Below are 21,679 nucleotides of genomic sequence, written 5' to 3'. Positions count from 1 at the left end.
CATTATGAGTGAAGTCAGGACAAACTAACGTTTCATACAGACAATGACTTGTTTATACTGTTCTCTATACTATCCACTGAAATGTAAGTGTAATAGTTATATTCCAATTGCTAATTACATGGTAAAAATGAGAAAGGAAGCCATTTTTCAGTACGAGTGTGCTGGGACACTTCTATGTGTGATTTTGTAAGCAAGTAGTTTCTAAGTGAGGTGAAACTTGGGGGTCCGCAAGACAAATCAGACTCCTGGAAGGGTTACAGTCGTCTGGAAAGGTTGAGAACCACTGATATAAATAACCAGTCAGACTTTGTCCTGGAGCTGTGTGGCAGACCAGGAAGTGGAACATCCTGGGCCCAGTTCTTGCACCCGTCCTGTTCCACAGTATACAAATCGCTCCCACTGAAGTCTGTGGGGGTTGCTCGCATCCTGTTGTTGGCAGGTTGGGGGAGAATTGAGCCAGAAAGCCCCATCCATCCTTGGCTTTGGGAACCTATTAAGCATGACCTTGACAGCAGCCAGCCCTGCTCATCCAAAGAAGCTCTGGCACAGTGGCACATATTTGCTCGAAATAGGAGCTGGTAGGATGTCTGCCCCTGTCACAGGTTACCCTAGTGAGTGTCCAGTGGACCAGTCCCCCTCTCCAGGAGACAACAGAGCCATCAGTGCTGGGCAGAGATTCCATTTACTTAACAGAATGGGACCAGCAGGGAGCCACGGGATGAGCCAGGCCTAGGAAGGAAGAGAAACATTTGGGTATGGGGGGAGGGGAGATAGAAGACGGAAGAGGCCAAGGTATGTGAGACTGAACAAAGAGCTTTGGGGTGATAAATGGCCATGGGAGCCCCCCTTGTACTCTCTTTTTGAGGCCTGTTTGCCCTGCCAGAGTGCTATAAAGGGGCCTTAATGTCACTGAGAATCAGGCCGCTGGAGACTTATGCTATGTTGCCAACTCGCATGATTTTATCGCCTGTCTGTGATATGTGATGGTTTTTACGTCCCCAGCTCCTGGAGTCATGTGATTTATGCGAGAGTCTCTGCTTTAATTTATGAAATGTCATTTTCTAGCCATTGCGGAGAAAGTCTGGAAAACATGATCCCTAGAGTCTCAAAAACAAGAGGACAAATAAATGAAACCAAGATGGTTTGATTTTTTAGGTCAAGCTCAAGATTCTTGAATGGCCCCACTCGTGATTTTTGAACGCTTGTGGTTGGCAATGCAGGAATCCAGTGTTGTTGAATGGAATTCACCTTTCAGGGCATGAAATCTCCTGCAGGACAGGTGGAATTTGAAAGCTGCAGGGCTGGGAGGGAGGGAGCATTGGGAAGATTTTGGGAAACTTCCATGGTGAGTGAGGCCACAGGTTGCAGGCAGTTTCTGTGGGTGTGGAGCATTTATTACGGGCATGCTGGAATGGAATGCCAGAGTTTCTCTTTTGTTAGACTAATAGAGAGCTCTGGTCTATTATTGTACCTTGCTCTGATGGCAGAAAAGAGAGATCCCTTGGGGCGAGAGGTTTGTACATGAGCGTGCCTTAAGGCCTTATCTATCTACCAGCAGACGTATGCCCATATAATTCTACTGCTGTAGTTACAGTGCTATTGGGCTGGACTGTTGATGGAGGATAACAATTTGGACCTTTAACTAGAACCTTTCTGGTGTGGATCTCAAACTGCTTCATGGACAAGTTAGTCTCTCAGCCCCACTTGTAAATAACACGCTGATTTTACAGGGGTGAACTGAGGTGCACTGAAGGGAAGCAACTTGCCCATGGCTTCACTGGAAACTTGTGACAGGACTGAGACTAGAATCCAGGTCTCCGGACTAGAATGCCAGTCCTGTGTCTTGAACCACAAGTCCATGCCCTTTCTTGCCTGTGTGTAAGCTCTGGAGGAGACACTGAAATGATTCTGATGGCTAGGACAGGCAGGAATGCAGTGTCTTGACTTTTAGAACGTATTACAAGAGCACCGTGGGCCCAGCGGGGTGGAGTGGGCAATAAACACAGACTGGTCTACAAAAATACAGCCATGTCTGCTGGTGACACTTAAAGCAGTGTGTGTGTGTGTGTGTGTGTCTGTCCGTCCATCCCTTGAGGGCATGCCGGTGCTTCTCCTCCTGGGCCAGAGAGGGGTGTGTTTTGGGGTAGGGGGAACCCCAGAGTGATTGATTGGTAGGGACAATATGGCATGCGATGGTGTGACGCCATTAAAGGTTTACAGCCTCCTTGACAACTGGTGCTAACTGTCTTTTTTTTGTTTAGAAATCCTTGAGCTAGGAGGGAGGGGAGAGCAGGCGGTTTTCTCCTCTGCTTTTGATCAGCAGTGCCCGGGTAGAGCGCTCCCCTCCCCAGTGCAAGAGAGCGCTCTGCGGCTACAGCAGCCTGGCTAAAGCAAAAGGGAGAGAAACCTGGACTCAGGCGTTGATTCTTCAGCCTATCGCTGACTCTCTGTGTGTAAACGAAATGGACGTGCAGCGTGAGGTTGGAGCAGGAGGGGATGGCTCAATGCTCTGAGCCTTGGGTTTTACATACCTCCCAGCCCTGGAAGGGCAGACCCCCATTCACTCCAATAGGCTTTGGATCAGGCCCTGGGGGCCCGCTGAAGAAGCGCTTAACACCCAGGGTTGGGGCCAGGTTTTCAGTAGAGCACTACACCCCATGTGCTGAGCTCTCCTGATAACCCAGCTCCGGGTGAGCTTGCCCTGGTCCTCATCTTTGGTGTGAAGCCTCGTGAAAGCCTGTGATGCCCTATCCCAAGCAGCAACGACCTAGTCAATGGGGCCGACCCCTCTTGTGGAGCTTTCAGAGTGCAGCTCTTGTGGTGCGGCCCCGATCCCTCGTGGGGGGTCCCAGCTCAGTCCGGGTCAACACCAGCAGTGTTCTGAGCCCCTCTCTCAGACTGGGTCATGCAGAGAACAGCAGGCAGCTTGGCAGCTGGCCACATTATGACTCTAGCGGCCAAGTGTGAATTTGTCAGGCCAGTGTTAAATGCCTTCACTTGCTCTCATCCTCCCTGCTCCGCCCTCGTTCCCTGCCCTCCCCCAAATAAACAACTGGTGTAAACATAGCTGTGTGTGTGTGTGTGTGTGTGTGTGTGTGGCAACTGTGCCTGCCCTCAGACTCCGCTTAGCCGGTCCCGAGGCGGGCATGCCAGGCCGAGGCAGGTGTAGGCAGGGGCTGCCAAGGCTCTTGGCTCAGAAGAACATGCTGCGGAACACGGGGATAAATAAGGACACACCGGGAGAATGGGGTGGCAGAGGGAACAGGTGCTTCAGGAGCTGGAGAGACACAAAGAGCCTCTTGTCCGTTGGCCAGAAGTGGAGAACAAAGCAAACGCTTCTCCCCGAGCTGGGGGACTGGCTGCTTGGAGCGGCTGCTTCCTCAGTTGAAAGTCTCTGCTTCTTTAGCGTTGCGCAGTAAATGAAATGAAACAGCCTGCTCCCCCCAGCCTCCGAGGGCACTTTCCCAATTACCTCTGGCAAGAGGGGGCCCAGCCGGAGCAGAGACAGATAAGGATTAAGGGTCCTGTTCTCAGCCGGGGCACTTGCTGCAGCTCCATTGAAGTGGACAGAGCTATACGGATATGCACCAGCAGAAGAGCTGGCCTTGTTGAAATCAGTGGCAAAACTCCATACTAACTATTCTTTAGCTCCTCTGATGCAAGGGGAAAGGGGCTGTGTCTCAAGTGTGAGTCTGCAAGATCCATGCCTGGGACAACGCTAGCATCACTGCTCCTTAAAACCCCAACACCTTTGGGTCTTTGTTACGTGCTCAGATGCTTAAGTGACTCCTTGGGGCTAACAAAAGACGCTTTCTCCTCTTTCCCCCTCTTTCCCATGAGAGACAGTGTGAAAGTGAATGGATTCCTGCTGGGTCCAGTGCTTGCAGGTGATGGACAGGAGGCAGGGGGCCTCAGTGGGAGTTTCCTTTGGAAACATGAAAGCAAATGCCAAGAATACATTTAGAAAATGAAGGCAGAAGGGGGTGTGCTCTAAAAGGGTGAGATGCAGTGTTGGTGTTATCTGGGTCTGGATCCTTGTCATGCTTCGGTGAAGAGGAACATTTCTGCAGTGGCTTTAGCAGGCCTAGAAGGGATGGTGTGAGATGCTCTGTTTACAGCATCCCTGGATGGATGTGGCTGTGCCGCTGTCGCAGTCGAGCTGTCCGATGTTCCTTCGCTAGGATGAACAGGGCACAAGGCTCCTTTGAAAACGTTGCCCAAAGAGGGTTAGGCTCCCAGCTCGCTCTGAAATTCAGTTCCTTAGCCCTCAGCCTGGCCACGCTGTCCATGTGGGATGGCTGCTCGGGTGTGGAATGCCGTGGTCCACTTGAATAATTCTCCAGAGCTGCTGTCCGGCTCCTTCATGTGACGGCGGCAGGGAAATATGGACTGGTTCATAAAAACAGGGCTCTCCCACTAAGTATGGCTTAATTATTTGTAGAACAGCAGCAAGCACAACCTGCCAGGCACTGTACGCACCCCCGGGATAGCACAGTCCCTGCCTCAAAGAGCTTCCAGTCTCGGAAGCTGGCAAGCAGAACTCTGCCCCGGCAGGTGATGTGGATAGGTCAGGTGGGGTGGGTTGAAGCTGGGGTGTCTCACTGACTGGTAGATGCCTGTCAAGTTGGTAGGCAATAGCACAGACTGAGTTTGGTTTTGTGACCATTTTAAAATAAGGTTTGAGTCTGAAGTGACTTGTTTAAGCTTTTGGGCATAGGAGTGGCGAAAGTGAGGTAGGGAGAGAGCACAGCCAGTGAGCATGGGCCGCTTCTGTGAAAGCCTCCCGAGTACGGGGTTGGAGTCCACGTTTATTGTGGCTCACTTATACCCATTTCAGCTCACTTTACAAGTAAGAAGGTGTTTTTTTCCAAGTACAAACCCTGGAAGAGTAACTGGGGATCTGAGAGTTAAGCTGGGTTCTTTCATTCTCCTAAATCAGCAGCAGCAATAATGATTTCATGGGCCAAATACTCCCCACAGTTAATCCTGCCCAACCTCGACATCCTCAGATTAGGCCCCCAGTGACACCTGTGTGACCCCACCAGAGTCAGTTTGGGGGAATCAGGTGAAGCTAAAAGAAAAGGAGGACTTGTGGCACCTTAGAGACTAACAAATTTATTTGAGAATAAGCTTTCGTGAGCTACAGCTAATTGGAACTTAGGTAACTATCCTGTTAAGGCAAGAGAAGGAGCACTCCAGCTTGCCCTCTGCTAGCTGCTGTGGCTCTACAGGGCTAGCAGGAATAAAGCGTAGTGAAAAGGTGTTTATTTTTTGGATTGTCACTAGCTCTGGCTCTGATTATGCACAAGCAGACAGATCTGTTATGTAGGACGGTGCAATCTTTAAACATGTTTTTCTGAGTACAACTGCACTTGAAGCCAGTGGGTCTGGGAAGTCTTGCAATAAATGCCAGGGGATCTCTGATAGCTACAAGTGGTTAGAAGGGATGTTGGTATTAAGTCTCAGTGGAAAGACGGCATATCCTGCCGTACAGTGACCCCCTCACACACCCCTGGGGCATTGGTTCAATCCTGAATTGAAGGGAAGAGGGCCACCTACTGAGCCATCAGCACAGGGGGCCTAATTCTCCACTCGTACCCCAGTATAAATCAAGAGTAACTCCACTGCAGTGAATGGATTTACACTCTTAAGTGAGAGAGAAGTCTGGCGTAGTGGGAAGCCTTTGGCAGGCTTCATTTCCTTGAGAAAAGTTAAAGATTTTAACAACAAATTGCCAAGCCGCTCCTGTCACACCAGCTAAAATCTGTCGTTAAAATGTCACAGACCCATAGCAGCTGGGACGCAGCATTATATCTTTCAAACTGAATTTGTGCACAGCCATCTCAGAACGGTGGCATTTTCTGCTTACGGCAACTGTCGAAGATGAGCTTGGCTTTCAGGGTCTCTGTGTTGCTGCTTGTGGGTAAGCTGCCTAACACTCTGCTTTTTGAATTGCAGTTTGGGAATGTTTCCAGAGCTCTTTAAACCTTCCAAGGAGCTTTGCAAACCTGGCTACTTCTGGGGACAGCAGTGGTCCGAGTGCCGTAAGGTAGGAAAAGGTGGAAGAGCATGCAAACAAATTTTCAGACAAAGCCCCTGGTTTTAGATGCCCAACTTGTGAAACCTTGGGTCTAGTTTTCAGAGGGTGCTCAGCTCTTGGGTAAAATCCAGCTCAAGGTGTAGGAAGTAGGGTACCCAACAAATGGAGGTGTCAAAAAACCAGTGGCCACTTTTGAAAAGAGTGGTCTTCCTGTCACATGAAATGGAAGCCGTGAAGTGTTGTTAAAAGGCTATCAGGAGGTTGATGATGGAGGTCACAAACTGACTTAGTGTGGGCTCAGCTATTGTCTTGCTGGTTCATGTACCCACTACTCTATGCGTCTAAATTGTCCGCCTCTCCGCTCAAGAGGTAGAGCCAGGCATGGAAGAGGGGGTGCGTTGGCAAGAAAGGGTGTGAGCTTGTGTTCGGGAAGCTTGCACAGAAGTTACCCATGTTCAGTGGCTATACTTGCTCCATACCTCACTTTCACCAGTCCTATGCCCAAATGCTTAAACAAGGAAAGAACAACAGAACCTTCTCTGGAGGAGAGCACTCCCCTTGAATATGACTGATGGTTGTCAGTTGGTCTTGTAAGTTATATATGGGGGGGCCTGGCACTGCACTCTAGACACCAGTTTAACTCCAGAGAGGAGAATCAAACCCACTGTCTCCTGCAGTCGAGCAAGGTTGACATGGGAGTGTTGACAGAGTCTCTTAGTGCACATCTCAGCAGTGCCTACCCCACAAACCACAGCCGCACAAGCTGCCTTCATGCTGGGAGGAAAGTGTTCTGCCAGAGAGGTGGTGCCTGCTCTTTGTGGCTGCTGAAATGGCACTGGGTGTCAGGTGTTGCTCTACTGGGACCTCTCTCTGAGGTTCTCAGATGCCAGCAGCAGCAAGGAAGGGGCAGGGTTGTTTAAAGTGGTTTAAGAAGGGGATGTACAGTCTAACACAGGCTAACGGGAGGAAATTAAGCAAAAGAAAATTTGGGCTGCCTATCCTACTAGTGAAATCTGTTACATTGATAGTAGATGTGTAGCACCTTTCATCTCAGCCTCGTTAGGGCCAGATCCCAGCTGATAGTATTCAGTGTAGAGTACCATCAACTTCAGTGGAGCTATGCAGCCTTACAACAGTTATGGATCTGATCCCTGGAACTTCACAACATCCCAGTGAGGTAGGTGAATGATATCCCCTTTGGGAAAATGAGTCACAGAGAGGGGAAGTGACTGGTCCAGGGTCATGCAACAGATTAGGGGCAGGGCCGGGAATGGAACCCAGAACTTCTGTCTCTGAGTTTGCTTCAACCACTGGCCGACGATGACTTTCGATGGAAAGTCTTCCAGTAGAAATGGTGGAAGGGTCATTGCTTGAGTCACTTCAAAACTAGACAGGACACGAATAGCTTTGGAAACTCTCCTGCCTTGGCTTTATGGGCTGAGTGATTTTCTAGGTCTCTTCCAGTGATAACTTCTGCAATAGATTCAGGTCATTTTAGAGCAGAACTGAAATAGCAACGGTGTTTGGTTTATAGCCGTGCTGCAAACTTCACCTGATGTGGTGTCCCACGCAGCTGATTACTTGCAAAAAAGCAAGTAGAAATAGCTACCCCTTTCTGTCCTTAAAGGTATGTGGGAAGAGATGACGATCTACCCAAGATTAGTCTCTTTCCTCCAGTGCCCAGGGGAGGAGAAGGGTATGATGTCTCGGCCCCTTTTTCAGATAGAAAAGTATTGTTTATGTACCGCTTGAGTCAAACAAGAACCTCGGTTTGTCTGGAAATGCTGAGTGTGTAGAATTGCGCACACACAAAATAATCAAGATTGTGCTTTTAGATAAGTCTGAGGGCTGCTTTCGGGTGGGGGTACAGGAAACAGTTGACGAAAACAAGGGTGGGCAATAATTGCTTTCAATCTTCCATTCTGCGCCTTCGTCACAGCGTTTTATTGTCAGAAGCCATTCACCTTTCAGGACCTTGCCGCAACTGTTAGGTAAGTTGTTTTTGTTTGTTGTTTGTCTTTTTCCTTCCGGCGGCCCAGACCCACTTCAGTTCTGTGGGATGCGTGCGGTATTGTTCTGAGATTTTTAAAATTTCTTTCTTATAGATGATCAGCCAACTGTAAATTGATTAAACTTTCTGAGCAATGATGCCAGGTGAAAATGTCGGCAGAATTGCAGCTGGGGGAATATATAGGGAGGAAGAATTTTAAGTACATGTGAGTTTTGGGGAAGCTCAAAGGCCAGATGATGATCCCCAGCTGGTGTAAACTGCAATAGCTCCCCTGAAAGTTCTTTAAGGCGGGGAATGTCATTTACTGTGTGTATGTACAGTGCCTAGCACAGTGGGCTCTGCCTTGGCTGAGGTTCCAAGTGCTACTGCAATATAAATATTCAGCAATAATTAGAGCTAGGGAATTTGTTTTTCAATCTAACCATTTTTTGACCAAAAAAAGGATTTTTTTTTCAAACCCCCCCCCCCCCCCCCCCCCCAACTGTGTGGATTTTAAAAAAAGACAAAAAACTTTGACAGAGAAAAAAGAAAGCTATGTCACTGGCTATGCATTTTCAGTTTTCCCCTCTCCTCTTCTTTTCCCTTGTAACTCCCCCGCACACACACACTTTCCTGTTTTGCACTGAGGCTGGGAACGGGGCCAGGAGAACACAGTAACATGGGTTTTAAACATTTAAAAATGCATTTTTTGTTTTTTTTTCCATGGAAAACATTGGAAAATGTCAAAATTTTTCAAATAAACTTTCAATAACATGAACTCCCTCCCCCCAGAAAACTAAACCAAACCATTTTCCGACCAGGTCTAGTTATAATCATTGACGGTAAGGGAGCTACACCAGTTTACACAAGCTGAGCATCTGGCCCAAGGCTTTGGAAAGAACGAGGGGCTGAGAGAGAGAATTTTACACACACAGAATAGATTATTCATCTGTCCGTTCACATTTTAGAGTGTATAATTTACTTCAATTTTTAAATCTCTTCTCATTTAGTAATTCCTCCTCCCCCCCCCCCCCCCCCAATTTTCCCCTCTCTACTTCCCAAGATTTTTCAGCTACATTTGATCATGACCCCCTTCCTTTCTGTAATTTGTTCACAATGGGGTGTGGAGAAAAAGACAGACTCTTTCTTCTATAGCCTAATGGCAGTAGAGTTACTACCCCAATTAGCTCTTTAGCATAGGGTTTGGCAGTCCCTCTAGAATTCATCCATAGCATTTTGGGGTTTTCAACTGACAATTCTTTTTGGAAGAGCATACCTAGCTTTGGTGCGTTCTTCCCCTTCCCCCTCAAAGATTGATGGTGTTTCCGCTAAATACAGCTAACACCATGTCCCTAAAAACGAATGCAATCTGCGCTAATTAGAGGTTAGCTTTACTATATGGCAAGGTCGCACTTATAGTAAAGGGTTAATAAACAATTAATGGGTGTTATAAGCATGTTACAGACATGGGTAGTCAGCGTTACAACTGGTTATATCAGTTATAATCCATAGCTATAAGCAAACCATTGATCTGTTGGACGCTAGCAACTGAATAACCATAAATTAAAACATCCTTATTCACGTACGAACTCTGCATAAATATACCCTGAATATAAAGAGTTATCTCTTGCCATTGTGTAAAAAGAAGTTGTAAATTTTTCACATAGCCTTCTCTTGGTAAAACATCTCTGGACATTTACTAAATCCAAAGTTGTCACTTGACCGATTTTGAGTGACGTCTTAAGTTCTTGTCATTACGAAGGCAGCTTCATGGCCAAAAGAAACAAGCTGCTTGTTTAATCGTAAAGCTAGGAGTTGGAAAAGACCAGTTAGGTCACCTCACTATATGTAGGTTTCAGAGTAGCTGCCATGTTAGTCTGTATCCACAAAAAGAAAAGGAGGACTTGTGGCACCTTAGAGACTAAAATTTATTTGAGCATAAGCTTTCGTGAGCTACAGCTCGCTTCATCCGATGCATTCAGTGGAAAATACAGTGGGGAGATTTATATACGCAGAGACCATGAAACAATGGGTGTTACCACACACACTGCAACGAGAGTGATCAGGTAAGGTGAGCTATTACCAGCAGGAGTGGGGGGGGGGGAGGGGCGGGGGGGGAGAGGGGGAGGGACCTTTTGTCCTGATAATCAAGGTGGGCCATTTCCAGCAGTTGACAAGACCGTCTGAGGAACAGCAGGGGGGAATAAACATGGGGAAATAGTTTTACTTTGTGTGATGACCCATCCACTCCCAGTCTTTATTCAAGCCTAAGTTAATGGTGTCCAGTTTGCAAATTAATTCCAATTCAGCAGTCTCTCGTTGGAGTCTGTTTTTGAAGTTTTTTGTTGAAGAATTGCCACTTTTAGGTCTGTAATCGAGTGACCAAAGAGATTGAAGTGTTCTCCGACTGGTTTTTGAATGTTATAATTCGTGACGTCTGATTTGTGTCCATTTATTCTTTTATGTAGAGACTGTCCAGTTTGGCCAATGTACATGGCAGAGGGGCATTGCTGGCACATGATGGCATATATCACATTGGTAGATGTGCAGGTGAACGAGCCTCTGATAGTGTGGCTGATGTGATTAGGCCCTCTGATGGTGTCCCCTGAATAGATATGTGGACACAGTTGGCAACGGGCTTTGTTGCAAGGATAGGTTCCTGGGTTAGTGGTTCTGTTGTGTGGTGTGTGGTTGCTGGTGAGTATTTGCTTCAGGTTGGGGGGCTGTCTGTAAGCAAGGACTGGCCTGTCTCCCAAGATCTGTGAGAGTGATGGGTCGTCCTTCAGGATAGGTTGTAGATCCTTGATGATGCCATATAGGTTTTGCCTAGAGGGATTTTTTATGTTTTTGAATCTGATTACCCTGCAAGGTATTTACCATCCTGATTTTACAGAGGTGATTCTTTTACTTTTTCTTTAATTAAAATTCTTCTTTTAAGAACCTGATTGCTTTTCATTGTTCTTAAGATCCAAGGGTTTGGGTCTGTGTTCACCTATACAAATTGGTGAGGATTTTTATCAAGCCTTTCCCAGAAAAGGGGGTGTAGGGCTTGGGGGGATTTTTTGGGGGGGGAGACGTTTCCAAGTGCGCACTTCCTCTGTTATTATTGTTAGACGCTTTGGTGGTAGCAGCGTTGAACCTAAGCTGGTAAGAATAAGCTTAGGGGGTCTTTCATGCAGGTCCCAACATCCGTACCCTAGAGTTCAGAGTGGGGAAGGAACCTTAGAGTCAGCACAGGGCTGTTTCTTGTGGCATATTCCTCAGGGCATTGTCCAGTTTTAAATGACTCCAATGGTGGAGCTTCATCACTTCCCTTATGAGATCATTCCACAGCTGAATAAATCTTAGTGTCAGGGAGCTTTACCTGATGTGAAGCCTAAATTTTCCTAAAACCTGTCTATCACTCAGTCCCAGTAAAGGAAAGTCTGGGTCCCACCTCTTCAGTCAGTGGATCTGCACCAGTTTATACCAGTTGAGAGATCTGGCCTGCATGTGGATTTGCTTGAATTCTTCATACAGATTTTATAAAAACATTGCACAAGTGTGACACCAAAAATAGCTTGCTTTTTGTTTCTTGTCTTATGGCTCTTCTGTACAGGGAAACCTCGTGCAGCGAAGTCATTCTTGGCTACACAGGGAAGTTAGTGCGAAATAGCTAGGGTGTGAATTTAAAGCACAATAGATATTCCTCACCACCCTCCATGTGGATGATTTTATTCTGCGCCGAGGGCTTGATTACACAGGTCGCTCAGGAAAATTAATCCAAATTAAACAGAGATGTGAATTTAAAGTGGATTCGTTGAACTGCCTTAAACCCCTGTGTGGATGCTCTTATTTGGCATGGAAGTGACCTTAATTCAGTTTAGCTTAATTCATTTTTTAAATGAATTAAACATTCCTGAGGTTCCCTGTGTAGACAAGCCCTTATTCTAAGCCGGGGCTTCCATCTTTAAATAGCATCGCAGTTTCTGTATTGCCAACCCCGAACATTCAAAAATCATGAGATTTTTAAAAATAATAAATAATGGGCTCATTTTATTTGCCTTCTGTTTTTTTCAGCCTCTAGGTCACACTTACTTCGTGTTTTCTAGCTTTTCTCTGCCACTACAAGGGCTAGAAACTTTTAAAAAAAAACCAAAAAAACAAACCGCTGAGATTCTTATGCAATGCCTTGATTCCAGCAGCTGGGGCTTTGAGGAAAAACACTGAAAATCGCAAGACTTGTGATAAAATTGAAAGAGTTGGTGACGCTGCAGTCACTAGATCTGAGTTCTGTGTAACTGGATCCCTATGTAAGTGAAATTCAGATGCGTTACAATCCAGGATACGGATTGTAAAACAGTCACATGCGCTGTGTCAGGGTCTGCTTCACTGCAATGAAAATCTGCATGGGGATGTTGGCTTAGGAAAGAATCTTGGTGGTTACCACCACCTAGGACCACAGTTCCCTCTAAGCTGTGCGTGTGTGAGCGTGCGCACACAGATCCTAAACCCTGCACACACGGCGAAACATTGCGCGCACAAAAATGTGCACAGAAGAAATTTTTTGCGCACGCGGCCTGTCAAAAATTTGCACAGAAGACATTTTTTGTGCAGACGGCCTGTCAAAAATTAGAGGGAACTAGGACCCCAATATGCCATCCTGCTGAATGCTGGTAAAGCGCACGTGTAGTGGAAAATGGATTATGGTTTGCATAGGCCAGCAATCTCCTCATTTAGGGTCCAATCCTATAACATGCTGAGGGTGAAATCCCAGCCCCGTTGAAATCAGTGACAAAACTCCCATTGACTCAAATGGGGCCACACATGCTGGGTGCCCTCCATTGCCACTGAAAGTAGTTTCATTCTGCAGGAGGCGCTCCGAACTGGGACTGATTGAAAATGGCAGATATTTTCCTTGAAAAATGTGGAATGCAACGGGGAAAAATATGGTTCGTTCAAAATTTTTTTGAGAATTTTTTTGGGGGGAAATGACTTTTTTTGCTTTGTTGTAACTTTCTATTTTGGGGTTTTTTCTCCCCTTCTCCCGGGGGGGGGGGGGGGCGGCGCGTGGAAAAAAGGAGAGAGGGAAAGCTGCAAAGAATGAAATGCAACACCACTTTTTCGAGTTGAAACGGAACAAAAATGTTCAAATTGAATCATTTGTTAAAATCGGGGGGAAAAATATGTTCACGAAAATGTTCATTTCCTTCAAAGTTTTACAACAAAGCAATGCTTTTTGCCAACAGATTCATTTCCTTTTCACTGAAAATTGTTTTGTCAATTTTTTTCCAACCCGATCTCAGCACCTTCATGTAACCAGGCTTCTAAATTAGTAAATGGTGGCTTTCCAAAGGTGAAAGCAGGTAGATAGCATATGATGGAAAAATGCCATTTATTCTAATTTTTCGTTGTTTAAACCCTAGTTTGTGGAATTTGTGTCCTGAAAAAGAACCTTAAATGAGCTTGAACTTAATTGTGTGTGTCCACAGGTGACCGTCATTGGAGGTTTTAAAGAATAGGTTAGACAAATATCAGTCACGGATGGTCTAGGGTGTACTTAATCCTGTCTCAATGTGGGCAGATGGAGTAGATGACCTCTTGCGGTCCCTTCCAATTCTGCATTTCTGTGTTTCCCACGCTTCTCGTTATTTACTATTTTCTTTGTGTTTAAAAAAAAAAAAAAAAAAAAGGACCTGTCTTTTTACTGCAGAAGGAATAGATTCAGTGTCACATAGACAAGTGCACGGCGGATTGAAAAATGGTATTTCCTGCCAACCAAAAAAATCGCAGAATTTTTCGATGAAATGTGTGACCATGAAAATTTTGTTTCAAATTGAAAATTTCCCTGTAGACTCAAATTGGAAATGTGAGGGTTGCCCCGTCTGTTCTTTCCCTTTTCTCCTTCTCTCTCCGCCCCCGGCTCAGTGTAGTAAATGGAAAGGAAATTAAATGGACAAGGCGGGTTAGGAATAACTTTTGTTGGACCACCTTCTGTTGGTGAGAGAGACATGCTTATTCCATATTGCATCACAGAGTTGGGGAGGAAAGGTGGGTGCACACACTATTAATGTTTGAATTTGAGTAGGCAAGAGTGAGCTAAAATATTCCACACACCTGCTAGAAAAAAAGACTTGCATATTCTAAGACATTATTTCTTCTCTTTAAGGGCCAGATTCTGCTGTGTCACGATGGTGTAAGCCCAAGGGAAAAATCCTGAGCTGGTGTAAGCGATCTTAGCGCTGTGTAGCTATGACCATTTATACCATGGAACTGGGAGAATTTACAGCAGCTGAGGATCTGCCCAGGAGATTTCAGTGGAGTTAGTCTGGATTGACACTGGAGTAAGTGAGAGCAGTATTTGGCTCTAAATACGTAGTGATACTGATGATGGTGCAGAAGATGTCACTGAGGGTATGTCTGCCCTGCAATACAAAATTGCTGTGTAAACGTTAGGGAGCGGGCTGGGTCCTGGGCTCTGAGACCCATCCCCCTTGTCAGAATCCGGACTCCAGCCCAAGTCCAAACATTGACGCTGCAATTTTTAGCCCTGCAAGCCCTAGTCAACTGACCCAGGTCAGCCAGGGCCATGCCAAGCGGATCTTTTATTGCAGTGCAGACAAACCCTAAGGCTTATTGGTCAGTCTTCTCACATCTTCTCCCAGCTCCTTTACCTCACCTCTGTAGAAACCCCATAATTAATTTTTTTCCCTATACTGCAAACCCTTAATTTAATTTAGTGACTGACCTGGTTTTTTCTCCTCCCCAGGTCTGCGATATTGATTAGGTCCCACCTCTGAATTATTTAATTGTTTCAATGCTGGCGTGTGTTGTCTTAGAAATACTAGGTAGATCTGAGGATTTTATATATAAAATCTGAACGTCACTGCTTTAGTTTACCCAGAGCGTTGACCAGTCTCCCAATGCTGTCTCGTAACAGAAACCCTCTGTTTCTTTTTTCTGGTGTTTCAGTCTTGGCCTCTGAATGGGTGGGGGAAACCGTACTCTTTTCCAAAGTGCATTCGAACATGCCACTGACTAAGTGATGGAAACAACACCTCCTCCCCCTTGAGAAGAGGCCAAGGGACTAATCCTTCCAATCAAAGTTTGTGACCCATGTCGTCCTCATTGGGAGGAAGTACGTGGGCAAGTAAGGGAAACAGATTGACCCAGGGTGAATAATGGGGTACATGACAATGGATGAGAAATGCAGATTCCTCCCTAAGTGGTTCTTAGAAAGGCTCATTAGAGAGGGAGGACGCCCCAACGGGTAGGGTGCTCACGGAAGACTTGAGAGACCGGGGTTGAGTTCTCGACTCGACCATAGATTTCCTGTGTGACTATGAGGAAGTCGCTTAGTCTAGCTGTGCCTTAGTTCCCCATCTGTGAAAGGGGGATATTGGTAGTGCCCTTCCTTACAGCAGTGTCATGAGGCCAAATACACTGAAGACTGTAAACCACTCAGATACTGCAGTAATAGGGGCTATGCAAGTACCTAGGACAAGTAGGCCATTCCATAGTAAGGCCACTTCTCGGGAGAGGGCAGGAATGGCAGGGAGGTGTTGGGAGGAAGGTCCCCGAATACAGTCAGTGCATCTTCCTTAGTCCGTTTTCCCTTTAGTCTCTGTGACATTTGCACTGAAGCAAAGCATGGCTGTTTCCATCTGACCCTGTCGGAAAGTTTTAGCAGGTGCATGGGGGTGGCTGAAAGGGGACTCGTTGCTCACACGTTTTGGTATGATTCTGTTTCACCGGAGAGGAGAAGGGAGCCTGTTGCATTCAGGGAGTGAGGCCAGGGGGATGGCTCAGGCTGGAAATATGCAGGCTCTCTGGAACCATGGGTTCAGATTCTGGCAGAGTTTCCCCTTCTTGGGGAGATAATTGGCGCTCCGTGCAGGTTGTGGAGGTTTGGGAAAAGACCCGTCTGTTCTGTATGGTCCTTCCCAAGAGTCAGGTCCCAGCCAAAACTGCTCTTCCTTCCCCCGCCCGGGCTGCTGCACACAATACCATTCACACAGTTGCAAGGTACACTCTCCCATCCCGCTGGCTGCTGCCTCTCGTTGCTGTATCCACTGGTGCTGGGGCTCTGTCCTTCCACGTGCTGAAGTCCCTAGCATACTCACATGCTTGAAGCCAAGCATGCTGGATCGGGGCCCGAGTACTCAGCCCCTGGCAGGATCAGGCCTATATCTGTAAAGTGGTTTAAGATTTTTCAGGGTGGGAGGTTTTATGCAAAGAACAGCAGGTTTCCTAAGGCAGGTACAGGCAGAGAGCTCCCTAAAGTGCCAGCTGAGAAGAGACATGGATGCAGATCCCGAGCTGTAGGACCGCCCTAGGGGGGTCTTTTGAGTTAGGCAGCAGAACAACAGGTGGAGCTGGCAGTGAATATTTGCTCACTTGCCATTTTGGGGGGGCCTGCCAAATTCTTATTTGCCCTGGGCACCATCTTGCCAAAGACAGGCTGCGAAGACGCAGTTGCCAGCCTGCTGCCTGGTTCTCGCTGTACATGCTGAAACGCTACCATCGCTTCCCTACCTTCCTACTTCCCAGTGCTGAATTTGCAGCGTCTCCAGCAACCTCTTTACCTGGTCGCTTTTCATGAAAGCAAATGGGGTGGTTTTCCCTCCTGGATCACAGGTGCCACTGTAAGGTTTTAAATGCGAGGAGTCTGTGTGTGTTTTAAGGCTGAACGGTTCATTGCAGTGAAGGGTCCAGTTCCAGGTAAATAAATGCAAAAGGTTTCTATTGCTATAATACCCAGGGTTACGAAGATGATACATGAGCGTATGAGAGATTGCATCCGACACAGAGGATAAAAGCCCTACTCCTCCTACCGACAGCGGGTAGAGATTTTCCCTTCCAATGGTGAAGGCCTGTGCTCTTGGAGTTGTAGGTTGGTTCTGTTCCTGATGTGTGTGGATTAGCTGACATGTGGTCCGTGTGTCCACTGTTTTGTTACAGAATAGGTTTTACCATCTCTTTGAAGGTAGATGGGGGACTTCCATCCTGGGCGTGCAGGAAGGAAGGGACTGTATGCTTTCATAGACTCTCTCCTGCTGCTTTAATCAAACGTATGCATGGTACGATATGGGAGTCCTCCAACGGCCAAAGCCGTGTTTGTAAATTGCCGTGGATGCAAACCAAAGGCTGTAGCCAGTTGCCTGAAGTCCCTGTGTCTCATTGTCGGCGCTGTGGACTGGAGCAGGTCAAAAAAAAAAGAAAAGAAAATATCTTTTGTGGATTTTTTTTTTTTTTGTGAAATGCGTCCCTTTTTTTCCATTTCAAAATTTCAACTTTTGCACTTCACTGGCTGGCCCTACTTTACTGACTTTTCTGAATGCAACCCTGCTTCAGCAACAAAGTCAGACTGGGTTACGACTCGGGGGTAGCCTTGCACCACAGTCTGGCTAAAGAATTATGCTCCGCTTTGCTGAGGTTTGGCTTGTGGGAGAGGAGAAATGATTCCATGAGGTTGTTGCTACTTGGGCCAAAATCTTGCAAAACCAGCTGATGAGATTGCTGGGCTGTTGATTCTCAGTCTAAAGCTATTCTGGATGGGGTAGCCCCATGTCATCTTCTCAGCCATCTCTGGTTACAGTTACCCGTTTATGCAATGTTCCTGTTCCCTCCCCATCCAACTCCTGCCTTCCATCGCTGGATCACGGCAGTGACCCATGGAATGTGCTCTCCATTGTTTGGAGCTAACAAATGCTTCCCTAGATTCCAGCGACTGGCTGCAGACCAATGCTGGAGGCAGCTAGCTTTGTCTGGGCTGTGTGTGTGTGTGTTGTGAGAGACAGCAGCCTCTGCTCAGTCACAGATGGATGGCCACAACCTGCTCTCTGGACAGATCTGTAGTCTGCCATCTATGACTTTTCTCAGTACGGAGTCTCCTGTTGATCGAAAATTAATCCCTGAGCATGCTTAGTAGTGGTTGATGTATATTTCTGAATGGGCCTATCTATGTAATGTCCTACCAGGGTCCATAATTCAGTCTAGGTCTCAGGTCTATAAAACACAGAACCCTGCTTGCTAAGTCTTCTTTGAGGTCTCTGCTGTTTTCACCAAAGATTACAATTTACTCTAACCTTGCTAGAGATATTAGTACCGTACAGATAGATGGGCCTGTCCCGGGGAGTCTAAATTCAGAACTCAGAATTGCCAGTCCCAAAATTCAATGGTCACGTTCCCCGAAATCACAAGATTTATGTAAACATCATGAGATTTAATATGTACATGAACTTTGGGTTCTTTTTATTTGCCTTCTGCTGTTGGAGCATTTCTCTACAACCACGTGGCTAGAAACTTCCTTTTCCTTTAAATGAATATAATCACATGACTCGGGCAGCTGGGGATCTAAGCAAAACATTGCAAGACTTGCAATAAAATGACGGGTACTTCTCCAGAGTCCGGGGATGTTATATCCTCTCTGTGGGTGTGAGGAATGGGTGTCAGAGGGAAGCCGTCTATTCTTTTGCTTATTAAGCCTCTCTGGGAGGAAACGATCGGAAAATGCCCCGAAAGGACATTCCAAGTCTAGCAGGAAAGCAATAGGTTTGCCTGGCAGGAATGTGCTATTGTCTCCCCTTGTGGCTGGCAGGGATTCATTGAGCTGTGTCTGGAAGAAGAAATGTATATGTGTTCTTATTTTTTCCTCTCTCCCCTGTCTCGAGGGTGCATGGAGGCTGCAGCTTTTGCAGTGTGCAACGACCGCTGGTATTTTACAGCCACCCCGTGGCGCTTAGTGTTAACTGTGCGGTGTGCAGATGGGGAGATGGGTTTAATGCAACAGGGGAGGGTGAGGGAGATGGACACTCAGATTTTCACTGCCTGTGGTGACTGTCGTCCCGGTCTGGCATGGTAGAAGTTGCTGCTGGAGGGAGGATCCTGCAGCTACTGCGTTTATAGCCTGGTTGTCAGGATTGGCGGTGGGCTCATGTGGGGAGCTCACCAGGTACCCTGGTCAAATGCAGGAATATATTTGTATTTCTCTCTGCCTTGACACATGCTAGCAAAAGTACCTTGCAAAAAAGTCCCTCCTATGTGAGGGCCAAGGTGCTTTGGCTGCTGGGCTTTAGCAGGGACTGCAGGCAGGGTGTCCATGGGAGCAGTTCCCCAGCTGTGGAGCTTGTTCCTGGGGCTTTTTGATTTCCAAGGGCTCATCCTTGTGCCTGATGGTTTCCCCAGCAGGGCTCTCTCTAGAGCTGTGATTTTCCCCAGTGCTCTGCTACACCAAACCAGGATTTCAATTCGGGCCTGTCCCAAGTGGGGGAGACTCTCGGTCTCTCAGGATGAACACTGCAGCTCTGGGAAGGATCTGATAGATGTATTTTCTATCAGGAACTGGCACTTCCAAGTTGAGTGGTGTCAGGAATCAGGGGTCATAGGGGTATCTAATCATTCATCATTTTCAATGCAAACCTGGGCTGGATTTGACTCTGTGTCCGGAGGTAAGAAGTGCCTTTTCCCTATGCCAATCCCCAGAGCCATCCGATTTCCCTACCTCCAGATGGTCGTTATGTATGGGGAACAATTGTTATCACCTGGAAAGGGCTTGGTGTTGTGCTTTATCTAGGAATGACTGACTGCCCTTCTTCTGAAAGTGTTGGTGCCTGGAGGAGCAACGGGCAAGACTAGGTAACTCTTCTGGTCCACTGGGTCTGGCGACTGGCCTTTCAGAGGAGAGTAAATACAGAACAAAGTAGAGTGAACACATCCAGGGCCTGATGCATGAGCTTGTTGAATTCTCAAGGGCTGGTCTAAAACCCAGTGGAGTCAAAGGCTATGTCTACGTGGCCCCTCAGTTTGGACTTTGGGGGTTGAAAACAGGACTACATTAACATGAACTAGGTACCTTTAAGGTCACACCAGGAGCGTCCACCCAGGGCAGTCAAAGCACAGCACGTCCACTCTCACTGTGGTTCACACCCCGTAGGCCGTGCGACGTTTACACGGCCCTGTCAGCCATGTGGTGGAGCCATCTAGGCGTAGCCTTTGACCCCATTGGGTTTTGGATCAGGCTTTTAGACCATTTTAATAAATAACGTGCTCTAAAGAGGATTTTCCCACCTGGCTCCACTCCCCCTGGCCAGCTCTTGCTTTGAACTTTTTTTTGCCTTTTTTTCTTTTTCTTTTTTTTTTTTGTATCATATTTTGCATGGTTAACCCCTTCCATCCCAGTCTCTTGCAGTGTGAATGACCAGCTCCTTTGCAGCGATAGGTAAGTAGTATCCCTTTCATTTGACATCAGAAGAACGTGGCTCCCTTTCGGGCACTTGAATAAGAAGACCTATGCACGCTGGATGCTGACTCCTCTGAAAATCTGGCCCCGGTTGCGGGCGCTGAGTTGGCAAATTAGGCCCTGACCTCTTTTTAAAACCAGGCTCCACGTGATTTACCGAGAGGAGCCAGCATCAGAACAGAATCTGAGCATGCTGACTCCCGGGCCTTCACTGTTCAGTCGGTCTCCACGTCTTTGGCTGCTGCAAGAGCCCTTTCAAATGGAGTCCCCTTGGTGTAGGTTTAGCACCTAGCTGAGAGCATTACGGTTGCCAGAGAAGGGATTTATTTTTAACCTCAAACAATACTGGAACCAGTTGGCATAGCAGAGTATGTACTTGTCCTCTCCTTCTGAGACAAGGAGGGCTGGAATTGCCAGGGTAACAAATAGCTGTGATTGCCTCTAATTGGACCCTTTTTATTGCTCATCCTGTGCTTTGGCTGTTTGAGAGGGTTTGTTTGGATGTGGCTTTCTTCCCCCCCCACCCCCACCTTTTTTTTTTTAAAGCTGGGTTTCAAAAGGCTCAATGAGCGTTGTGCATTCCCTTCTGGGTTAGCTGCAGAAACGCCGGTGCATCGTTGGGGAAGCTGAACGTTGCTGGAATGTATTGTCCTGTGTGTGCGTGCGCCACTCTCTCTGTGCATGCTGCAGCCAGAACCATGTTCGCTGCAGTGGGACTCAAACAAGCACTTGGGAGCATATCCTCTCTACTGCAGGGAGCGGAAGGGACCAGCTGCTCTTCGATGCCTTGCTAGACTCTGTCCTTCATTCCGTCCCACCCCGTAGCACTTGGTGCAGGTGCGTAGTTGCCTTGACTGACCCCTCCTTGAACACATGTGGTTTGGAAGTTCCTCAGATGTTCCTGCATGTGCTGCCAAAGCACACAGCTTCTCCACGGAACATCCTCTTGGCAAGACCGCGTCGGACCTACCGGGGCTGGACGCTCAGAGCCCCCGTTTCTTTCATTGCCAGTTGTTTTTCCTGTGGGATAAATAATGGGAAACATTTGACCCATTTTGCGTGTTAGGAGCAGCATTTGTCCCCGGGGTTCAGGGCTGTTGTATTGCCACTGTGAGGCACTCCTTGGCCAGCACACGGGATCTGTTGCATTTGGAGACCCTCCAACGGAAAGGTGCAATAGACATGGAAGTATCCATTGAAGTTCTGTTATTGCATTGTCCCACCCAACCCTGCTCCTCCTCCTCCTCAACAGGTTTTATTTTATGTCACTTAGGGAGGACGCAGCTTAACTCCCTGCAATCGCAGGAAACTGATTGCATGGGGGACAGTCTCCCTGGTCTTATCACATGCTTCAGCTGAAGCGAGGCTGGAAATCACCCTCCAGTCTCTGCCTAGGTGTCTGGGGCAGAAATCTGGAGATTTCTATTCC

General features: G+C 47.2%; 1 protein-coding gene across 18 annotated transcripts in view; it reads left to right on the top strand.

The window, feature by feature from the left end:
* The window catches only part of SOX13 (SRY-box transcription factor 13), a 90,125-nt gene that overhangs the window by 37,876 nt on the left and 30,570 nt on the right, over positions 1-21,679 (top strand). For 3 of the 18 annotated variants that reach the window (XM_043533460.1, XM_043533458.1, XM_043533457.1), the window contains exons 3-4: positions 5,959-6,049; positions 7,980-8,031. The exons of 4 other annotated variants lie outside the window; for them this stretch is intronic. The gene's annotated coding sequence lies outside the window, so the exon portion shown is untranslated. Of the gene's footprint in view, positions 1-5,958; positions 6,050-6,883; positions 7,218-7,979; positions 8,032-10,067; positions 10,097-12,882; positions 12,962-14,178; positions 14,354-21,679 lie in introns of those variants that run through there. 11 more of the 18 variants (XM_043533454.1, XM_043533461.1, XM_043533448.1 and 8 more) reach the window with 9 other exon arrangements.

The sequence above is a fragment of the Chelonia mydas genome, chromosome 21 (assembly GCF_015237465.2).
Source record: "Chelonia mydas isolate rCheMyd1 chromosome 21, rCheMyd1.pri.v2, whole genome shotgun sequence".
Classification (NCBI taxonomy): domain Eukaryota; kingdom Metazoa; phylum Chordata; order Testudines; family Cheloniidae; genus Chelonia; species Chelonia mydas.
Note: the sequence above shows the minus strand (reverse complement) of the source record. Positions and strands in the feature narration are given on the sequence as shown.